At 31.9% G+C, this 18,986-nt stretch overlaps 2 pseudogenes; both read left to right on the forward strand.

The window, feature by feature from the left end:
* The first annotated feature begins 13,384 nt into the window (after positions 1-13,384).
* On the forward strand, positions 13,385-15,244 carry LOC146924352 (uncharacterized; annotated as a pseudogene).
* Positions 15,245-17,358: 2,114 nt separating this feature from the next.
* On the forward strand, positions 17,359-18,203 carry LOC146924353 (secreted RxLR effector protein 161 pseudogene; annotated as a pseudogene).
* Positions 18,204-18,986: the final 783 nt, after the last annotated feature.

An 18,986-nucleotide genomic window follows, 5' to 3' on the forward strand; every position in this document is an offset into this window, starting at 1 on the left:
ACTCTGTGTAAACTCTTAAAATTGTCTCTGAGTCTTTTAATGTTGTTTGTATAAGTTCTTGCTTTAATCCCTTGTTAAAAAATCATTTCAAAATTGCATTTAAGTCGTTTCGAGTCGTTTTAGTCCCTAGGGGCATTTTGGTCATTTCACATAAAATCTCTGATTCATTTTAATCTGCTTTGTTGCTTTTTAATCGTCTCGCTTTACGTTAATTTTCAATTTACTTTTTCAGTTCAATTTTAGTTTAATTTTCATTTTGGTTTTGTTATTTGCATTTTAATCCTTTTTAGGTGTGTTAAGTCCAAGTGCCACATGTCTAAATGCTATTAGTCCACAAAAGTTTGTTAGAGTCCAGTGCCACATGTCCCATTCCAATTGGTCCAAGGCTTACCACATCACCTATAAATGGGTCCAAGTCAAGGTCAAAGGGTCATAACTAATCATTTACACAAAAATCATAAAAAATCAATTTCACTTCTCCCTCTTTTCTTCTCTCACGTGTCCATTTCTTTCTCCACCATAACCAACTTTTAACCACTTCCCTCCACCACTTCCACCACCATAACAAACCATCTCCACCACCATAACAAACCATCTCCACCACCATAACAACTTTTCCTCCACCTCTAACCACCACAACTCCACCAACACTCATCATCTTCAACCTTCAATTCACCACCACAATCCACTTCATACCTCCATAACCACCGTCACCTCCATAACCACCACCCTCTTCTCATCTTCATTTCGTTTTCTAACAACAACAACCGTATACAAATTCCCTTGGTTCATCTTCTTCGACAAGCTCATCACCATGGACATGGCGGCACAATCATCTTCATCCTCTCCAATGAACAAATGTCCGTTCTCCGATTGAAACGCAAGCTGTAGCAAGAACAGGAACAAATCGAAGCTAACTCAATCCAAAGAAGAAAGACGGATCCGACGAGAAGCTTGAAACCGTAACAACACTTTCAAATCAGAATCCAGCAACAGGTCTGATTCAAACCACAATTCTTTTCAGTTATAGCAGCAGCGAATTCGAATCCAGAATCAAGAAGGAAGACGAGATCAGGTAATCCTTTTCTTCCGAACTTCGTTATCGGATCTGCTTGTTGTTTTGTAAAATTTGGTCTTGAAAGCATGCTGTTGAACGAAAGAGGTTAGGAATCCGTTTTTGTTTTGGTTATGTGGATTTCCGACGGCGGCGCCGCCACTCTAGGGTGGCTGGCCACCGCGTCGGATATTTGAAGAAGATGAAGGTCTTCATCTTTGTTGAGTTCCCAGAAAGTGTAGAGGAAAGGGAGTTTTCGGTGTGGATGTGTAGAAAAATGAAAAAAAAACCAATAAAAATCCTTTATATATGTGTCCATAAACCATTGACCCGCTCCAGCTTCTTTGGACTGATCCATACCCATATTCCTAACCCGGTTTTGTCCCTTGGATATGGGCTTGGGCCCTTGTATGTTACTGATTTCAGTTTTGGTGAATTTTCCTGCTATTCGTACACTGCAAAATGATTTTCACACCTCTGCTCATGTTCAAAGTCTCTTGAAAATTCCACAAAAATTCTAATAATTTTCTTGTATCTTTTGATGAATTTTGGTGTATCTTGCATGCTAAATCTTGATCACAACATATGAAAATTATATTGATTCTTGATTAATACTTTGTATTCATTTTTACTCGAATCTTAATAAAAATTTCTAAGTGTTTTGTGAATGTTGAGGTGATCAATTTTTAGCACTTGACACTAGTTCCTTGAAATGTAATTACATGTTAAAACCTACTTCAAAATAATGTGTGCTTGTTTTTGCCATTTTTGCCACTTTTTGTTAACATTTTTGTGAAGTTTTAATGTGGTTTTGAACTTGAAATTTTGTTACATAATCGTGGCTTTGAACATGTAATTTCTTGGAGTGAATTTGCCTATTAAATGTGGTATGTGCTCGCTGTTTTGAGTTAGATTTTCGTGGACTTTGTGTTGTAGATAATGTGAAATGCTCTTGTGAAATAAAGTGCATAAAGGACTTGAAAATCATATAATCTTTGGCATGTCAATTTTCCTTGATTCTCATATTTCCTTCCTTGAAATAAGTCACCTAAAATTTCCAATGTTGTGAGGATTTAGGTCTCAAGCTTGCTTTAGAAGTATGTTGAATTTCAAGTCCCTTTGTCACTTGTTTTACTAAAATTGTTAGTTTACTTTACTTGCAAATTATATTTGTTTCACTATGCATTTATCATTTTGTTTCTATATCATTGGTATTACTAACCCATTTTCATTTCATGTCTTACCTCCATAGCATTCTATATCATATTCTATCCCCCTTTCTCACCTCTTTTCTTGCACTTTAAGTTTCACCAAAAATTAGTATGTAAAGCTTAGGAATTTTTGTACTTTACTTTCATGCAATTTAAATTCTTGCAAGACCATAGAATGTATCTAGGCCAATGATGTAAAGGACAATGGACTCTAATGATGTACACCGACACAAGCACCGACACATGCACACACACCACTTTAGGTATATAGCTAGAATATGCATGTTTAGATGTATGTCTAGGATTGTATGTTTAGATGAATGTTTAGGCTTCATACTTAGAAAAATCAATTTCCAAAAAAAATATGAACAATATCACTCAAGCCATTTTCTAATAAACCTTGGGATCAAAATCCCATTGTAATTTTCCCTTTTATTTTCTTAATCAAATTTCAATGAACTTTAATCATACTTGGACCATATTTTGCAAATAACTAATTCCACCTCACCTTTTCTAAATCTCATGCCCTTGAGGCCTCTTTCTATTCTTCAAAATCCCATTTTCAAATTTAAAATCAACCAACAAAAACAAAAACATTTTTGGAAGAGAACTACGGTGGATTTGATCCCTTAAACGGGTACGTAGGCAAGGAACAAAATTCCTTCAATTCAAATAAAATAAAAATTCAAACATTCTTCTCCCTCCAATTCTTCACTTAGAATACCTTTAGGTTTAAATAAATACTTTCAAATAGCATTTAAAAATAAAGCGCGTGCGTAGAAATTAAAGACGGTTCCTATAGGATACTATAGTCGTTATGGGTGCCTAACACCTTCCCGTAGCGAAAACAACTCCCGGACCTCGATTCTCAAGGGTTTTGCTTACTTTTTCCCTTCCCAAGAAAAAATAAGATATCACCGGTTTAAAAGGTTTAAACGTAATCAATGTTTGACACCCGAAAACCAAGATAAAACATAACTAACTAATTATTACACCACTTTTTAATAAAATGTTACCTCTTTTAGCTGCTTAACCAATGCCCCGGGGCACTGGTTAACATTCTCCCAAGTTTTTATAGTTTTGTTGAACAAATTCTTAACCTTTCATTGGTTTTTTTAATAGACGAAATGATAACGCTATCATAAACTCATACGTACAAGTGGATGAGTCGAGGTTCAAACCTCGGTCATGACGCTAGCCTAGCAATTTCAACATTTTTGTTCGTTGAGTTAGAACTTATGAAACAACCTTTTATTGGTTTTAAGAAGTCGGACAACGAAACTCAGACACACGGAATTTTGTATTTGCACTTTAATATATCAAATATTCATGCAATTTTTTAGCACCTGTGTTGTACTTACGAAGATTTTTTCTTCTTCTTTCTATTAGAGTAATCTAAGGGTTTATTTGGGTTTTATAGATTCTTTATAGATATTTTAATAAAGAGAAATGATATTTGTACAACCACTTTTTCACAACTTTTTGACAATTTTCTCTCTCATACTCACATTATACTTTTATTCTCTCTCTTCCTTTTTCTTTATAGATATTTTAATAAAGAAGTTGTCACATAAGTTGTCTCATATGGTTGTTCAAATAACACCCCTTTAATAAAATATCGTATTATGTACATATAAAAAGGTAATTTGTCGTGTATGATTAATAAGGACCACTTTTTTTTTTGAAGGATTAATAAGGACCACTTGATAGCGACTTAAAAGTTGAGTACAATCACAAAATTTATTATAACCGAGTTGTTTTTTTTTTTGTTAGGGTTATAATTGAGTTACTTAAAATTTCAACTATTAATTAGAGTAAAATATGGATAAATTAGTTAAGTATAATGTGTCACATAGTGAAAGCCATTTGATAATGGCCATGCAACATGTTTTAGAGAGAAAGAAACTGAATAATTTTGCTTCTTACCCACACAACAATGCAACTGTCGTAACAATAATTGAATAATGCAACATTTTCTCTATGTAGTAACAATAATTGAATAGTGCAACATGCATTTTCTCTATTATTGAACAATTTGGATAAGGAGAGGTACTTTGCACTTTACGTGGTCATTTGAACTATTGAAGCATGCTCATACTCTTCTTGGTTTCCGTACCTAAATTACACCTCATGACTGACTTCATGGATTAACTTCATTTGTTTTTATTAATCTAGCTTGTGTATTTTTATATATTAGTTTATGTTAACAAGAGTCATATGATATTCCATAAATGACAAATATTTATAATTTTTTTTAAAAAATATAATAATTAATACAGTTTTCAGTAGATAATTTTTATTTGTATTATATTAGCATGTGCCTTAAAGACGCATGTTAACATTTCATTTATAAGATATTCTATTGTAAGAACGGATTCATAGTACTGCTTCAATTTTATATTGTTTGAATAAGATTGGATAGTGTCATGGCTGAGCCTACTAGAGATTGATTAATTATTGTGAATTTTAAATTTTCAAAAGCAGATTGTTTGCAAGTTTCATGTTTTTCTTTGGTCAAATGCAAGTTTCATGTTTGAAGAATAACCAAAATTAAATTTTGGGTCCAATTTCCGTATCAGTCTGCTTCTAACAAGATAGCGACAAATAAGTCGAACCAAAAAAGTAAAGACTAATTACCACAACAAAATAGTTGTTGCCTCATGTTTTGAAGCAAAATAATAGCATCATCATAGGGAGTTAACATATATTCATCTCATTAAGATTTTGTTTGGTAAACAAATTTCAATAGCAGATATAGTTAGTTTTTTCTTAAAAAAGTTAGTTTTTTCTTAAAAAAAAAAATAAAAAAAATAGCAGATAAGTTAGTTTATAGCATACATAGTATATAACTGATAAGATAACTGAAAGTTGGTAACGAATAATCTAACTAATTGAATTGATATATTCGTTAAAATTAACGATTAAGCTAGCTTATAAATATGAAGCGACATAAAATATGTTTAATTAATCCTTAATTTTTTTTGTCAATTAAGATAACAAATGTAAATCTGAGATAAAAGCTGATAAACTGTATAAAACTACTTGAATTAACTTGTCAAAAAGTGTTTTAGGCTATGTTTGATTAAACACAATTTTGAGGAAATTGTTATAAGCGCATAAAACTTAAAAATACATTTTTAATAACTGTCGTTTTCTTACGAGTTTATATCTTATTTTTACTAGCTTATGACATTTTTTTTATAAGTTAGTTCAAGTAGCTTATATAATTTTTCCATAAGACACATACATAGCTCACATATGGTCGTGAAAAAAAAAAAACAATACTTTCATATTTTTGAGAGATGAAAATCAAAAAATATAATTAAAGTGATCAAAACTAAAATTCATTTATTTTACATGCACACAAAATTAAAATTAACCCGAAAATCAAGGTCGAAATCATTTTAGGTCATGAGTTACATAAAACGCCTTTTTGATCCACAGTGAAGCCTAGAAGTGACAAAAAAAGAAAGTGGTTGTTATCTTCCTATGACTCGTACACTGTTGAAAATTCATTTCGGGATAAAAAAAACAGTTTCATCCAAATTTATCGTCCAAAAGAAAGAAAAAAAAACCGTGTTCTTCTCCATTTATTTTTTTTGTTGTTAACACTTTGGTTCTTAGACCGTTAGTGATTTAGGGTTTGGTCGTGAGTTAAATATATAATTTAATTAAGAATTGTTGTATTTAAGAATCAAATTCGAGTTTTTTCAAATGGTTCGTCTTTTAATAAAGTTCATTAAACACTCAAATCTAACAACGTAGATGTGTTATTCTCCATTTGAAAACGTACTTTGAAACAGGTATGAATCATGGAGGGAACTAACGCAGCTTCCATAAAAATCCAAACTCGTAGCATGCGTGGATTAGGCAAGCAAGTCCTCAAGCTTTTAATTATATAAACTCGACATTGCATACGGTTGGTTGGAATTGGAGTGCTAACTTATGCTAGCTTGTGTTTTAATTGGATACAACACGTGTACAAGTGATTAATGATTAATTAATGATGCAGTTGAATTTTAGCACCCGGATGCAAGGATTCAAATTGTAAGTTTGAATTAAAAATCTCTATGCAATTATACTTTGTTTACGTAATTGCACAAATCGCAATCCCATTGAGTGAGACAATTATAATAAGTTGGTAAAACATTTTTCAAAATATTAGGTTTTGTAGAGAAGAAAAGTAATATTGGTTAAATTTAATATTTTAATTTGTGAGTTTTAACTTTTGTTGATGTTGATTGAAAATATACACGTTGAAGAAGTCTCATATTGTTTATAATTATAAAGGAAGAAAGAGACCAATGTTATATATATATATATATATATGAATTTTAGTTTTTAATTATAAGTTGCATTAGTGAAAAATACTTTAAGCTTGTATCTGACTTTTTCTTTTCTTTTCAGAGTGTTGCGAAATGTAGTTAGGTATTTACTTTGAAAAATGTAAGTGTATCGAGGCCAATAATTGCTTGAGAATAATCTAAGTGTTGTAAAAGTTTTATATAATGTTATTATCTCGTTATTAGACAACAATCGTGGTTTTTCTTTAACTTTAGTGTTTTCACATTATGTTTTTGTATTGTGATTGTGTACATTTATTTTCTCTATGTGGATTTATCCCAACAACTTTTCAAGTAAATGAATGTGTTAAATTATTTAATAGACTCAATTTATAAATTTTAATTGATTATCATAATTTTAGAATTTAAAAAGCTAAAAAGGATGAAGAGACTTTCTTTTATTATATCAAACTCAAATACAAAAGAAGAAAATTAAAGAAGAAAATGGATAAATAGACTAATAGTACCTCTACTTTTGCCTTACTATTAAACCTACTCCATTATAGAGATTCAACATCTTGGCTTCCACTATTTTCTTTTTTGATCAATTGGCTTGCACTATTGTGAAATCAACTACTGACACGCAAAATATAATTGTATTCTGCGCTAATTAACCACAAGCACTAGGAAATAATATGTCCAATTAAGAAACGTACCCTTAAAAAGTGATCATGGTGATCATAATGTTGAAGAATGGATTGTGGAAGAGACACGACATAATCAGTATGGAAAGACCTTTTTTTATTGATTGAATTGACATGAATCTCACCAAATTACATGAATGTATATAAGTTTAGTATGGTCTCGGTAAATTTTATCCAACTAAAAAAGTGTGTTGATAAGTGTTTATAAAAAAAATATGTTACTAACATTATTCTTTTAAAAAAATTGAAGGGTTAAAGTCACTCAAAATGATATGAAGCTTTTTTAAGATAAAGTTTGGGATAGGGAAAATATAACCGATCTATTTGCAAAGAGTAGTGTAGCAACACATACTTTATAATATATTTTCTACTCTTTGATTGGTTAACATTTATATGGTCCAACAAATTCACGTGGGTTTGTTCTATATAAATTTACTTGAATTTGTGCTAATTTTAACCAATTAAAAAGAGGGTTTTGTAAAGTATGTGTTAGTGAAATATTGACTTATTTCAATTATAATTATCCCATAATAAATTACCGACTCGTTTCAATCTAACATTAATCAACTTTTTTTTCCTTCAATTTTGTCCTTATAATACTTTCATCACTCTCAATTCAGTGTCCTCCATTTTGAATTTATAATAAAAGTGAAAGCATCAGTGCACATGATAATGATACTTTAGTAAAATCCAACAACAAATGATAATATATAAGATGTTGTTGAATTTGTCTCGACAAATATATTCAAAATATCAACCTCTTATAATTGTGTTTTGTCATATGTGAAACAACAACTAAGTCGGTCAAAACATCAAAAAGTACTCCATCCGTTTCAAAATGAGTGTCGTTTTAGCAAAAAAAATTTGTTTCAAAATGAATGTCGCTTTCAGTTTCCAATGCAATAATAACTTTTTCTTTTCAATTGTACCCTTCAATTAATATTATGTTACACTACTTCCAAAATATTATTTTTTCTTTAATGAAAAACAAACTAATACTTGATTAAGATAATTTGGTAAAATTGCTATGATATTTGACTACTCTATTCCATTCCTTAATATGTGTGCAATTGGCTAAAACGACACTCATTTTGAAATAGAGGGAGTAAATTCTTAAAAAAAAAAATTAGAATCAATTAGGTCAAAATAAAAACATTAACCGCATTATTCGAAAGGCATCGCCTTTTTAAAATAAAAAAAAAATCAATACCAAAATGGACCTTCATTGGTTGAACTTTGTCTTTCAGTAGCCTAGTTGTGACATCAACCATGCCAATTATAGAGAGGGTTGGTCTAATTTTGGCCAATTAAAGACCCTTTAACTTTTTCTATTTTTATACGAAAAGACCCTTTAACTTAACCGCAGCTTAATTTGAACATGCACTATTATTAATCTATAATTTATTTTAAATAATGCTTGAAACTAACTATCAAGAGTATAAAATGTCCTCAATGAGTAATGGTTATGACTTCATATTGACACACACCGTTGGATGGGACCAATGATAATATACAATTACAAGTCAAATTCCACAAAGTTCATTCTAAACCGTTGCTTTAACAAAAATTGGGTTAGTTTATATGTTAATTAACCAATAAAATGCAAATAGGATTCTTTTTGTGAAAGAAAAAAAAAAGATTCCAAAGATCAAGTTTAAAAAAAAGATGGAAACCGTCCTTCGTTTATGAGCCAAGCAATTTGCCCAACATGAAAGGGAACCAGCATTGCCCAACAACTAAAATTATATTGGACCATAAAACTAATAATTACTCTAAAACATTAATTAATGATAAAGTTTAGAAATATGAACTATAAAATTGGGGATACAAGGATGTCTGAATTGGGAGAGTTAAAGAGGTTGAGAGGTCGACCAACATCTTCGGTGCAAAAAAAAGTAAAATAGCTCTTTTGATCCTTTAAATTTGACAAAAATACCAGATTGGTAGTTTAAGTCTTTTAAGTTTCAAATAAGTCATTTAAGTTATTAATTTAATGCATCGTTATTCTTTTAAGGACTTATTTGAAACTTAAAAAACTTTAAATATGTGCATTAAATTAACAAGTTAAATATGTGCATTAAATTAACAAGTTAAATGACCTATTTAAAACATAAAAAACTTAAAAGGACTAATCCGGTATTTTTGTCAAACTTAATTAAAGGATCAAAAGAGGTATTTAACCTAATTTTATTTTAGGAAAGGTGATAGACATACTCTCTTTTCAATAATCATCCTCTTGATGAATAAAATTTGTATGAATCCCACGATATGTGAGACCCAGACCCATTTGTAAAGTATGAGATTACACGAGTTTCACCTTTTAAAATAGTAAATGTTGGAAAAATAATAGTATTTCTAGCCCTAATTATATTTTTAACAATACTAACATTAGGAGTTTCAAAGTTCATTGTTAAATTAATGAATGATATTGGTGATAAATTTAATTTAGTTTTCTCTAATTTTATTTATTGAATCTATTTTTTAGTATTAAAAGATAGGCTAAATACCTCTTTTGATTTTTCAATTTTGACAAAAATACCTGACTTGCCCTTTGAGTTTTTTAAGTTTTAAATAGACCCTTATTACCCTTTTATAAGGCCCTAATTAAAATGACTTTTTCTTTCTTTCTCCTATATTGCAAACAAAAGGATATTGAAAACAGTCACAAACTATTATCTTTTTTCTTTCTTTCTCCCTATATTGCAAACAAAAGGATATTGAAAACAGTCACAAACTATTATCTTCTATGTAGATTGAAAAGTTAGATGATATATATTATGTTCTTAAAAAACCAATACCTAATCGTGTACACAAGGCCGTCTTAACAAATCTGTAGGCCCGGTTTTAGTTTTTAAAAGATGTAAAAAAAATTAAATTTTAGGCCCAAAAAAAAAACACTAAAGACAATTATTACAAAAAAAATAATACTCAAGCATGACTTGAACCCATGACCACCGACTGAATCAAGAGCGGCAATGCCATTAATTAGTATATAAATAATATTTTCGTGCTTTGGAAACAAAAAAATAATATTTTGGGCCCCAAAAAATTGAGGCCCGGTGTCATAGCCCAGCCTCGAGAATTTCGCTCTCCACCCAGCACATTTTGCTCGCACCCTGCAGCCATGCCCAAAATGCCCCTGCGCTAGTTAACTTGCGCAAGTGTAAATTAATGCGCATGTTAAATCACGTGGCGCAAGGCTACTTTTTTTTAAATTTATTTACTATTTTCAAATTATGTTATTAACTTTATTCAAAATTATTTTGTTTATATTAATCTAAACTATTTTCTTAACTTTATTCTAAATTATTTTCTTAACTTTATTAACTTTATTCTAAATTATTAACTTTATTTTGAAATTATTTTGTTTACATTAATCTAAATTATTTTCTTAACTTTATTCTAAATTATTTATTCGATATTATTCTTTAAATAAATACAAATATAAATAAAGGTAAATACAACATTAGAAACTAAAAGCAAATATAAAATAAAGGAACAAAAGTGAGGCATAAATAATATCACATTTTATTAATAATTCATACATTACAATAATTCATACAATAAGTTTGAACTTATTCACTATATCTACTTATTTTCTCCTTGGGGTAAAAAATAATCAATCTTCGTGGGGTAAAATAGTGAGCAGCCTTCTTGGGGAAAATACATCATCAACCCTTGGGCTAAATTTAAATCTGGTTTTTTTTACCACAAGAAGTTCTTTTTACCCACGGTAAAAAGTTTCTGCGGTTAAAAAAGCAGGTTTAAAATTATCTCACGGGTCGATCACTTCCCCAAGTCGGCTACTCACTATTTTACCCCGACGAAAATTGATCACTTTTTACCCCAAAGAGAATATTGAAAAGAAAAAAAAGAAAGAAGAAAAATAGAGGGAGAGAGTGAGGAGGGGGAGAAAGTAATATGGTGTGAGGAATTAGGGAAGTATGGAAGGGGTATTTATAGGTAGAAATGGGAGCCTAGGTTGTAACTACCATAAATGTGGTAAAAAAAACGTGTAAAGTTTGTTAAAAATGTGTGGATTGAAGGTTGAAAACTTGACCACCGTCCAAAAAACGTGTGTTATTGAGGACAGACCACCGGCCAACGTGCGTGAGTTAACTCGCGCATAGGCCAGTGGTGCGTGACTTAAGTCACACATTGCTTACAACGTGCGTTAGTTAAGTCACACTGCGTGACTTAACTAACGCAAGGGTATATTTGAAAGCAATGCAGGGCGCGAGGAAAATGTTCTGGATGGAGAGCAAAATTCCAGCCTCGACTGGCTATGGGCCGGCCCTGCGTGTACAAAACATCATTTACCTCGTCTCAATTCAAGGTGCGTGAGCATAAACGACATGGTAACTTTAGTTTAATGATAAATAACGTTTGACTTTGAACCTTCGGACTCGAGAATTTGAATTACTTACAATAATGGGAATCTCATTTTCGACAATGGCTGACTTATTAGTTTTGCTTCTTGATGTTGTTTGCACGCATTAAAAACCATTACTATGATTCTACTATATGTTTTGGACACGTCAACTAATTAATATATATACTTTTCTATGTAACTAACTTTGGTGGAGTGTGGAATGAGGATACAAATTATCCACACAAGTAGTTTTTGTTGAGACAAAATCCTTATTTGATGTTTTAAAGATTACAAACATATTATATTTATTTAATCTTGTTATCTACTAATTCATTTTGTGAGAATTTGTTTCATGAGAACAATCTGAGAACGTTCTGGCAAATACGATGAAAATGAAACAGTACATCAAAAGTGAACAAGTCTGCACAGCAAGAAAGCATGGCAAAATAGCATTTAATAAATGTCTCTTGGGCCTTAGGAAAAGGGTTCGACCCATTTGGATCCAAGAAGCCCATTAAAGAATAAATGCACATGGCTTAAAGCATGACATCACTAAAACAAAGGACAATGACATCATCTGCATTGGGCAACAAGTTATACAGCTCATAACAGCTGGTTATCTCATGCGCAAGCAAGCAACAGTGCTGTAAAAGCCAGGCTGTTCATACAGAACATTCTGAGAACGTTCTGGCTATTTTAAAGAAGAAAAGAGAAATCAATTGAGTCTTTGGACAACTATCAAAAACGTGTCCAACAGCTCTATTTTCTCCCTTGATCACCAAGACACTCCTCACCTATAAATACAAGGGCCTTTGAAGGTTATAAGCAAGAGTTTTGCAAGCTAATATCTCTCTAAGTGAAAATCATCACTACAAACAAAGCTCTTCGCAAACAAAGCAAATTCCAAGCTCTCTCACTATATCTCTTGGATCTTCTCTTTCGAATTTGCTATTGTAAAACTCAAACTACGAGTTGAGTATTTTATTTGATCCACACAAATCTCATTATACAAAGTGTGTTGTATTCTTCTCAAGTCTATTGGGCTTAATAGTTTGAGGTAGAAAATTCCAACCTTTCTTTTGCTAGTGCGCAAAGAATTGTAGAAGCCTGCTGAGGTTGATAATACAGGTGTAACGGACTGATCTGGTGTGATCAAGATCTTATAGTGCTAGTCAGAAGTTTCTGTTAGCAAGAAAACTATAGTGGATAATCTCACACGAGGTGTGGGGACTGGAAGTAGCCGGGTTTGGTGAACCAGGATAACTCTCCTGTGTTATTCTTCTTTCTCTCTCTCTTTATTTAAAGTTACACAACACACACACTTTATCACACTTACATTAATCTCCAGAACATTCTGGTCCAAGATAAAATATTTACTTAAATATTTAACTAAGGTTTAAAATCAGCATATAATATTGTTTTATCATTCTGTCATCATTCTCCAGAACATTCTAGTCTTTGTTAAAATAAACTTATATTTTAACTTAACATCATTTTTCTCATTCTGCTTATAATCATTCTTTAGAACATTCTGTTTTGATTAAATTGTTATATACTCTAAACTTGTTGAACTAACGTACACCAAGAACATTCTTGAGTATATAAATCCAAACTTAACTTTCAGGAATAATTTTTAAAAGGGTCACAATTCAAACCCCCCCCTTTCTTGTGACGTTTATTGCTACTTCAATTGGCATCAGAGCCCGGGCTCTACAAAAACACCTAACAAGTGTTGGAGGAAAAGATTCAGGAAGAAGGCAATGTCAAAAGAAAAGTATATACCAGAAGGTCTATCATGCACAAGACCACCATTCTTCAATGGAAAGAACTATTATTTCTGGAAAGGAAAAATGGAACTATTCCTCAGATCCCAAGATGTGGATATGTGGAAAATAATCACAAATGGGAATCATGTACCCGTGACAACTGATGCAACAACAAAGGTGGAAACAATTACACCAGAAGCATCATGGTCAAAAGAAGATAAAGAAAAAATACTCCTAAACTCTAAAGCTCGACTCTTTCTATCATGCGCACTAAGCATGGAAGAAAGTGAAAGAGTTGATGAATGTGATACTGCAAAACAGGTTTGGGACACTCTAAAAATCCATCATGAAGGAACTAGTCACGTAAAAGAAACAAGAATAGACATTGGTGTAAGAAAATTTGAAATCTTTGAAATGAACGAAGATGAGAACATTGATGAAATGTACTCCAGATTCACATCCATTGTGAATGAATTAAGATCACTTGGAAAAACTTATACCACTCATGATCGGATAAGAAAAATATTAAGATGTCTTCCAAGCACATGGAGACCCATGGTAACTGCAATCACACAAGCTAAAGACTTAAACTCTTTAGCCCTTGAAGATCTCATTGGATCATTAAAGGCTCATGAGACGTTACTTCAAGATGATAAACCATCAAGGAAAGGAAAGATGGTTGCTCTCAAAGCATCTCAAAGCGAACAAGAAGATGCCATTACACAAAGCGAAGGAATCAAAGAATCCAATGAAGAAGAAAACATCCAAGGAGAAGCAGAAGACGAACTAGCTCTCATCACAAAGAAGATTCAAAGAATGATGAGAAGAAGAGATCAGATAAAGAAATACTTTCCTAACAAGAAAGACAACTCAAAAGGAGAAATTGACAAAAGTCAAGTAACCTGCTTCGGATGCAACAAACTAGGGCATTACAAAAATGAATGTCCATTAAACAAGAAGACTCAGAAGAAATCTCCCTACTCAAAATCGATGTTTACATGGGATGATCTTGAAGAACCAAAAGATGAAGACACTGAAGCCAACATGGTTCTAATGGCGAATTCAGAAAACGAAGAGGTAATTCTTTTTGACCAACCTCAAGTATACAAAGAGTTAGAAAATAAATTTGATAGTCTTCTATTTGATTCAAATTTTTTAACAAACAAATGTCACTCTTTACAAAAAGAAATTTCTGATTTAAAGGAAGAAAAAGAAAAGCTTCAAACTTTGAATAATGATCAAAAGAAAACTATTCAAAGTTTACAAGATTCTTATTTTCAAGCAACTGAAAAAATAAAAGCCTTTGGAAAAACCAAACTTCCTGAAAACTCTAGGAATGAAAATATTGTTCTTAAAAGAGAAGTCAAAGAACTTAGAAATGATCTTTCACAGTTTATAAAATCAACAGAAACATTTCAAAAAATTGTAGGTTCACAAATGGCAGAATTTGACAAAACTGGTTTAGGTTTTAATCAAATTTATGAAAAGTGTCTTATACCACAAAAATTAAAATGTTCATTCTGTAAGAAACAAGGACATCATGAATCTATTTGTTTTCATAAAAAGAGAAAACAAGAAATAAAAATAGATCAGACTATCTCAGAACATTCTCAAGAACATTCTTCTTCAGTAAAAAGAAAAGAATGCTCATATTGCAAAAGATTAGGTCATCTAGAAGTAAACTGTTTTCTCAAGATTAAACACCTTGAGATTTGTGAAGCTAACCAAAAAGGACCCACATCTTCATGGGTACCTAAGGAACCACTAACTCAAAATGCAGGGATCCTCACAAGATGCAAGAACAAAGCCATGGTACTTGGACAGTGGCTGTTCTAGACACATGACTGGGGATAAACAATGCTTCATCTCCTTCGTAAAAAAGGAAGGAGGTCTAGTAACCTTTGGAAATAATGACAAAGGACAAATTAAAGGTAAAGGTATTATTGGTAAGAAAGACTCTGCAAAAATTGAGGATGTTCAATATGTTGAAGGTTTAAAACACAATCTATTAAGCATAAGTCAATTATGTGATAGTGGATTTGAAGTTGTTTTTAAACCTAGCATATGTATAGTAAAACATACATCCTCAGGTAAGATTTTCTTTACTGCATCTAGAAAGAAAAACCTATATGCTTTATACTTAGATGATATTCCAGCTGAAACCTGTTTTATGACTCTTGAAAAAGATAAATGGATTTGGCACAAAAGAGCTGGACATATAAGTATGAAAACTATTTCAAAAATATCTAAACTGGATCTTGTAAGAGGACTTCCAAAAATTGATTTTGAAAAAGATAGGATATGCGAAGCTTGTACAAGAGGTAAACAAGTTAAAAGCAGTTTTAAAACAAATGATTTTATTTCAACCAAAAGACCTCTTGAACTACTTCACATAGATCTATTTGGTCCTGTTAGAACCGCCAGTTTAAGTGGAAAACAATATGGTTTTGTTATTGTTGATGATTTTTCCAGATATACTTGGGTTCTATTTTTAAAACATAAAGATGAAGCATTTGAAGCATTCAAAACTTTTTGTACATTAGTTCAAAATGAAAAAGAATCCAAAATCATTTCAGTAAGAAGTGATCATGGAGGAGAATTTGAAAATGCATTCTTTAAAGACTTCTTTGATGAAAAAGGAATTTTTCATAACTTCTCATGTGCAAGAACTCCACAACAAAATGGAGTTGTTGAAAGAAAAAATAGAACTCTTCAGGAAATGGCAAGAACAATGCTAAATGAGTCCAACGTAGAAAAATACTTTTGGGCTGAAGCTATAAATACTTCTTGCTATATCATAAACAGGGTTTCAATTAGAAAAATTCTAAACAAAACCCCATATGAACTCTGGAAAAATATAAAACCTAACATTTCATATTTCCACATTTTTGGATGTTATTGTTATATTTTAAATGATAAAGAAAATCTAGGAAAGTTTGATTCAAAATCAGATAAAGGAATATTTTTGGGATATGCAACAAATTCCAAAGGATATAGAATTTATAATTTGAAAAATCAAACCATGGAAATTAGCATGCATGTTATTTTTGATGAGTTCGATGATTTAATAATCAACAAAGAAGATGAAGAAGAAATCTCTCAAAAGGAAGATGATAACATTCAAGAACATTCTCCACAAGTTCTTCCAAGAAGCTGGAGAACCATTGGTGATCACCCTCCTGAACAAATCATTGGAGATACATCTGATGGAATAAGAACAAGACGATCATTCATAAATAATGATGTCAACATGGCAATGATCTCTCACATTGAACCAAAGAACATACAAGAAGCAATATGTGAAGAATCATGGGTAAAAGCCATGGAAGAAGAACTCTCTCAATTTGAGAAAAATGAAGTATGGAACCTTGTTCCTAAACCTCAAAATCAATCCATCATTGGAACAAGATGGGTATTTAGAAATAAACTAAATGAAGAAGGAAAAGTTATCAGAAATAAAGCTAGATTGGTAGCACAAGGGTATAATCAACAAGAAGGTATTGATTACGATGAAACTTTTGCTCCGGTAGCCAGGTTAGAAGCAATTAGAATTCTTCTTGCATATGCATCTCATAAAAATATTAAGTTATTTCAAATGGATGTCAAAAGTGCCTTTTTAAATGGATTTTTAAATGAGGAAGTTTATGTTCATCAACCTCCTGGTTTTGAGAACGCAAATAAACCTAATCATGTGTTTAAACTCACAAAAGCACTATATGGTCTCAAACAAGCTCCTCGAGCTTGGTATGAAAGGTTAAGTACATTCTTAATCAAAAATAATTTTTCTAGAGGAAAAATAGATACAACTCTTTTTAGAAAAGATGACAACACAAATTTTTTAATTGTTCAAATTTATGTTGATGACATTATATTTGGTTCAACAAATGAAAAAATGTGCGATGATTTTTCCAATCTCATGCAAAGTGAATTTGAAATGAGTATGATGGGAGAATTAAGATTCTTTCTTGGCTTACAAATTAAGCAAGAATCAAATGGCATTTTTATTTGTCAAGAAAAATATATAAAAGATCTTCTCAAAAAATATAAAATGAATGAAGCCAAAATAATGGCAACTCCCATGCATCCAACATCTAACCTAGATAAAGATGAAAATGGAAAAACTATTTCTGAAAAAGAATACAGAGGAATGATTGGATCTCTGTTGTACTTAACTGCCAGTAGACCAGATATTGTTTTTGCTGTTGGTTTATGTGCACGTTTTCAAACTTCTCCAAGAGAATCTCATTTAACTGCTGTAAAAAGAATTTTTAGATACCTAGTAGGTACTACTGATCTTGGCCTTTGGTATAGCAAAGGTTCTTGTTTTGATCTTATAGCATACTGTGATGCTGACTATGCTGGAGACAAAATAGAAAGAAAAAGCACAAGTGGAGCATGTCAGTTTCTTGGGAATGCACTTATAAGTTGGTCATGCAGAAAGCAAAACACTATTGCTCTGTCAACTACAGAAGCAAAATATGTGTCAGCAGCCAACTGTTGTTCTCAAGTTCTTTGGATTAAAAATCAACTTGAGGATTTCTCTATAAGGTACACAAATATTCCAGTATTTTGTGACAATACAAGTGCAATAAATTTATCAAAGAATCCCATTCAACATTCAAGATCAAAACATATTGAAATTAAACATCATTTCATTAGAGATCATGTTAATAAAAAGGAACTTGAATTAATTTTTGTTGATACAAAAAATCAATTAGCTGATATCTTTACTAAACCTTTAGTTGAGGATCACTTTAATTTTATTAAAGAAAAATTACACATTATTCAAAATCCTTGCAAAAGGTCCAAATAGGAAGAGTCTTCTCTTCATCAGAATGTTCTAAAAACATTCTTGAAAGAAACACCCTCCAAGACAGACTTGTGGGACACGTCTCAACCATGTCCTTTCAAAATAGTTTCTTCTATTTAACCTAGTCTCTAGGTAGAAAAGAAATTACCAATATCAAGAAAAATTACAACTCATTAATGCTCTTGTTCCCTCTCTCATCATTAAACCACTAAAAGTCACTTCTCACCTTTTTCCTCTCCCAAAACCGGTTTCTACTTTCTCTCTCTAAAACTTCCCACTCTCTTCTTTCTCTGAACCGTCTCATCTTCTTCTCTCAAACCACCACCGTACACCACTTCCTTCACCTCACATGGCTCGAACCAAAGGTGCCGGAAGCACTAACCCTGACAACTCATCTCCGCTTTCACCATCTCCAACTCGTTCTCCTTCTCCACCGTCTCCTCCGACGAAACCACCGTCATCCCCCACATCACCACGTATTGATTTAACTCCACCACCAACCAAAGAAACTACTCCATTCGAAACTCCACCACAATCTCCGCTCAAAAACACTGTTGAACAAACCATGCAAGATGGTTATCTCACCACCGAAACCACACCAGAAAAAACTCCATCGAAGAATGATGAAGAACTTCCCTTCATCCCTGACCCAGAATCTTTCCATCCACTTGCGATGGTTGTGTATGTTGAACCACAACCAACATTTGTCAACCTCAATCTCAACCCACCAACAGAAGCGGTTGAAGAACAACAAACCGCTCCTCAGGAACCTCCAAACCTGAACAA

The sequence above is a fragment of the Medicago sativa genome, chromosome 5 (assembly GCF_051527215.1).
Source record: "Medicago sativa cultivar Bolivia chromosome 5, Bolivia_mono, whole genome shotgun sequence".
NCBI classification, from domain to species: domain Eukaryota; kingdom Viridiplantae; phylum Streptophyta; class Magnoliopsida; order Fabales; family Fabaceae; genus Medicago; species Medicago sativa.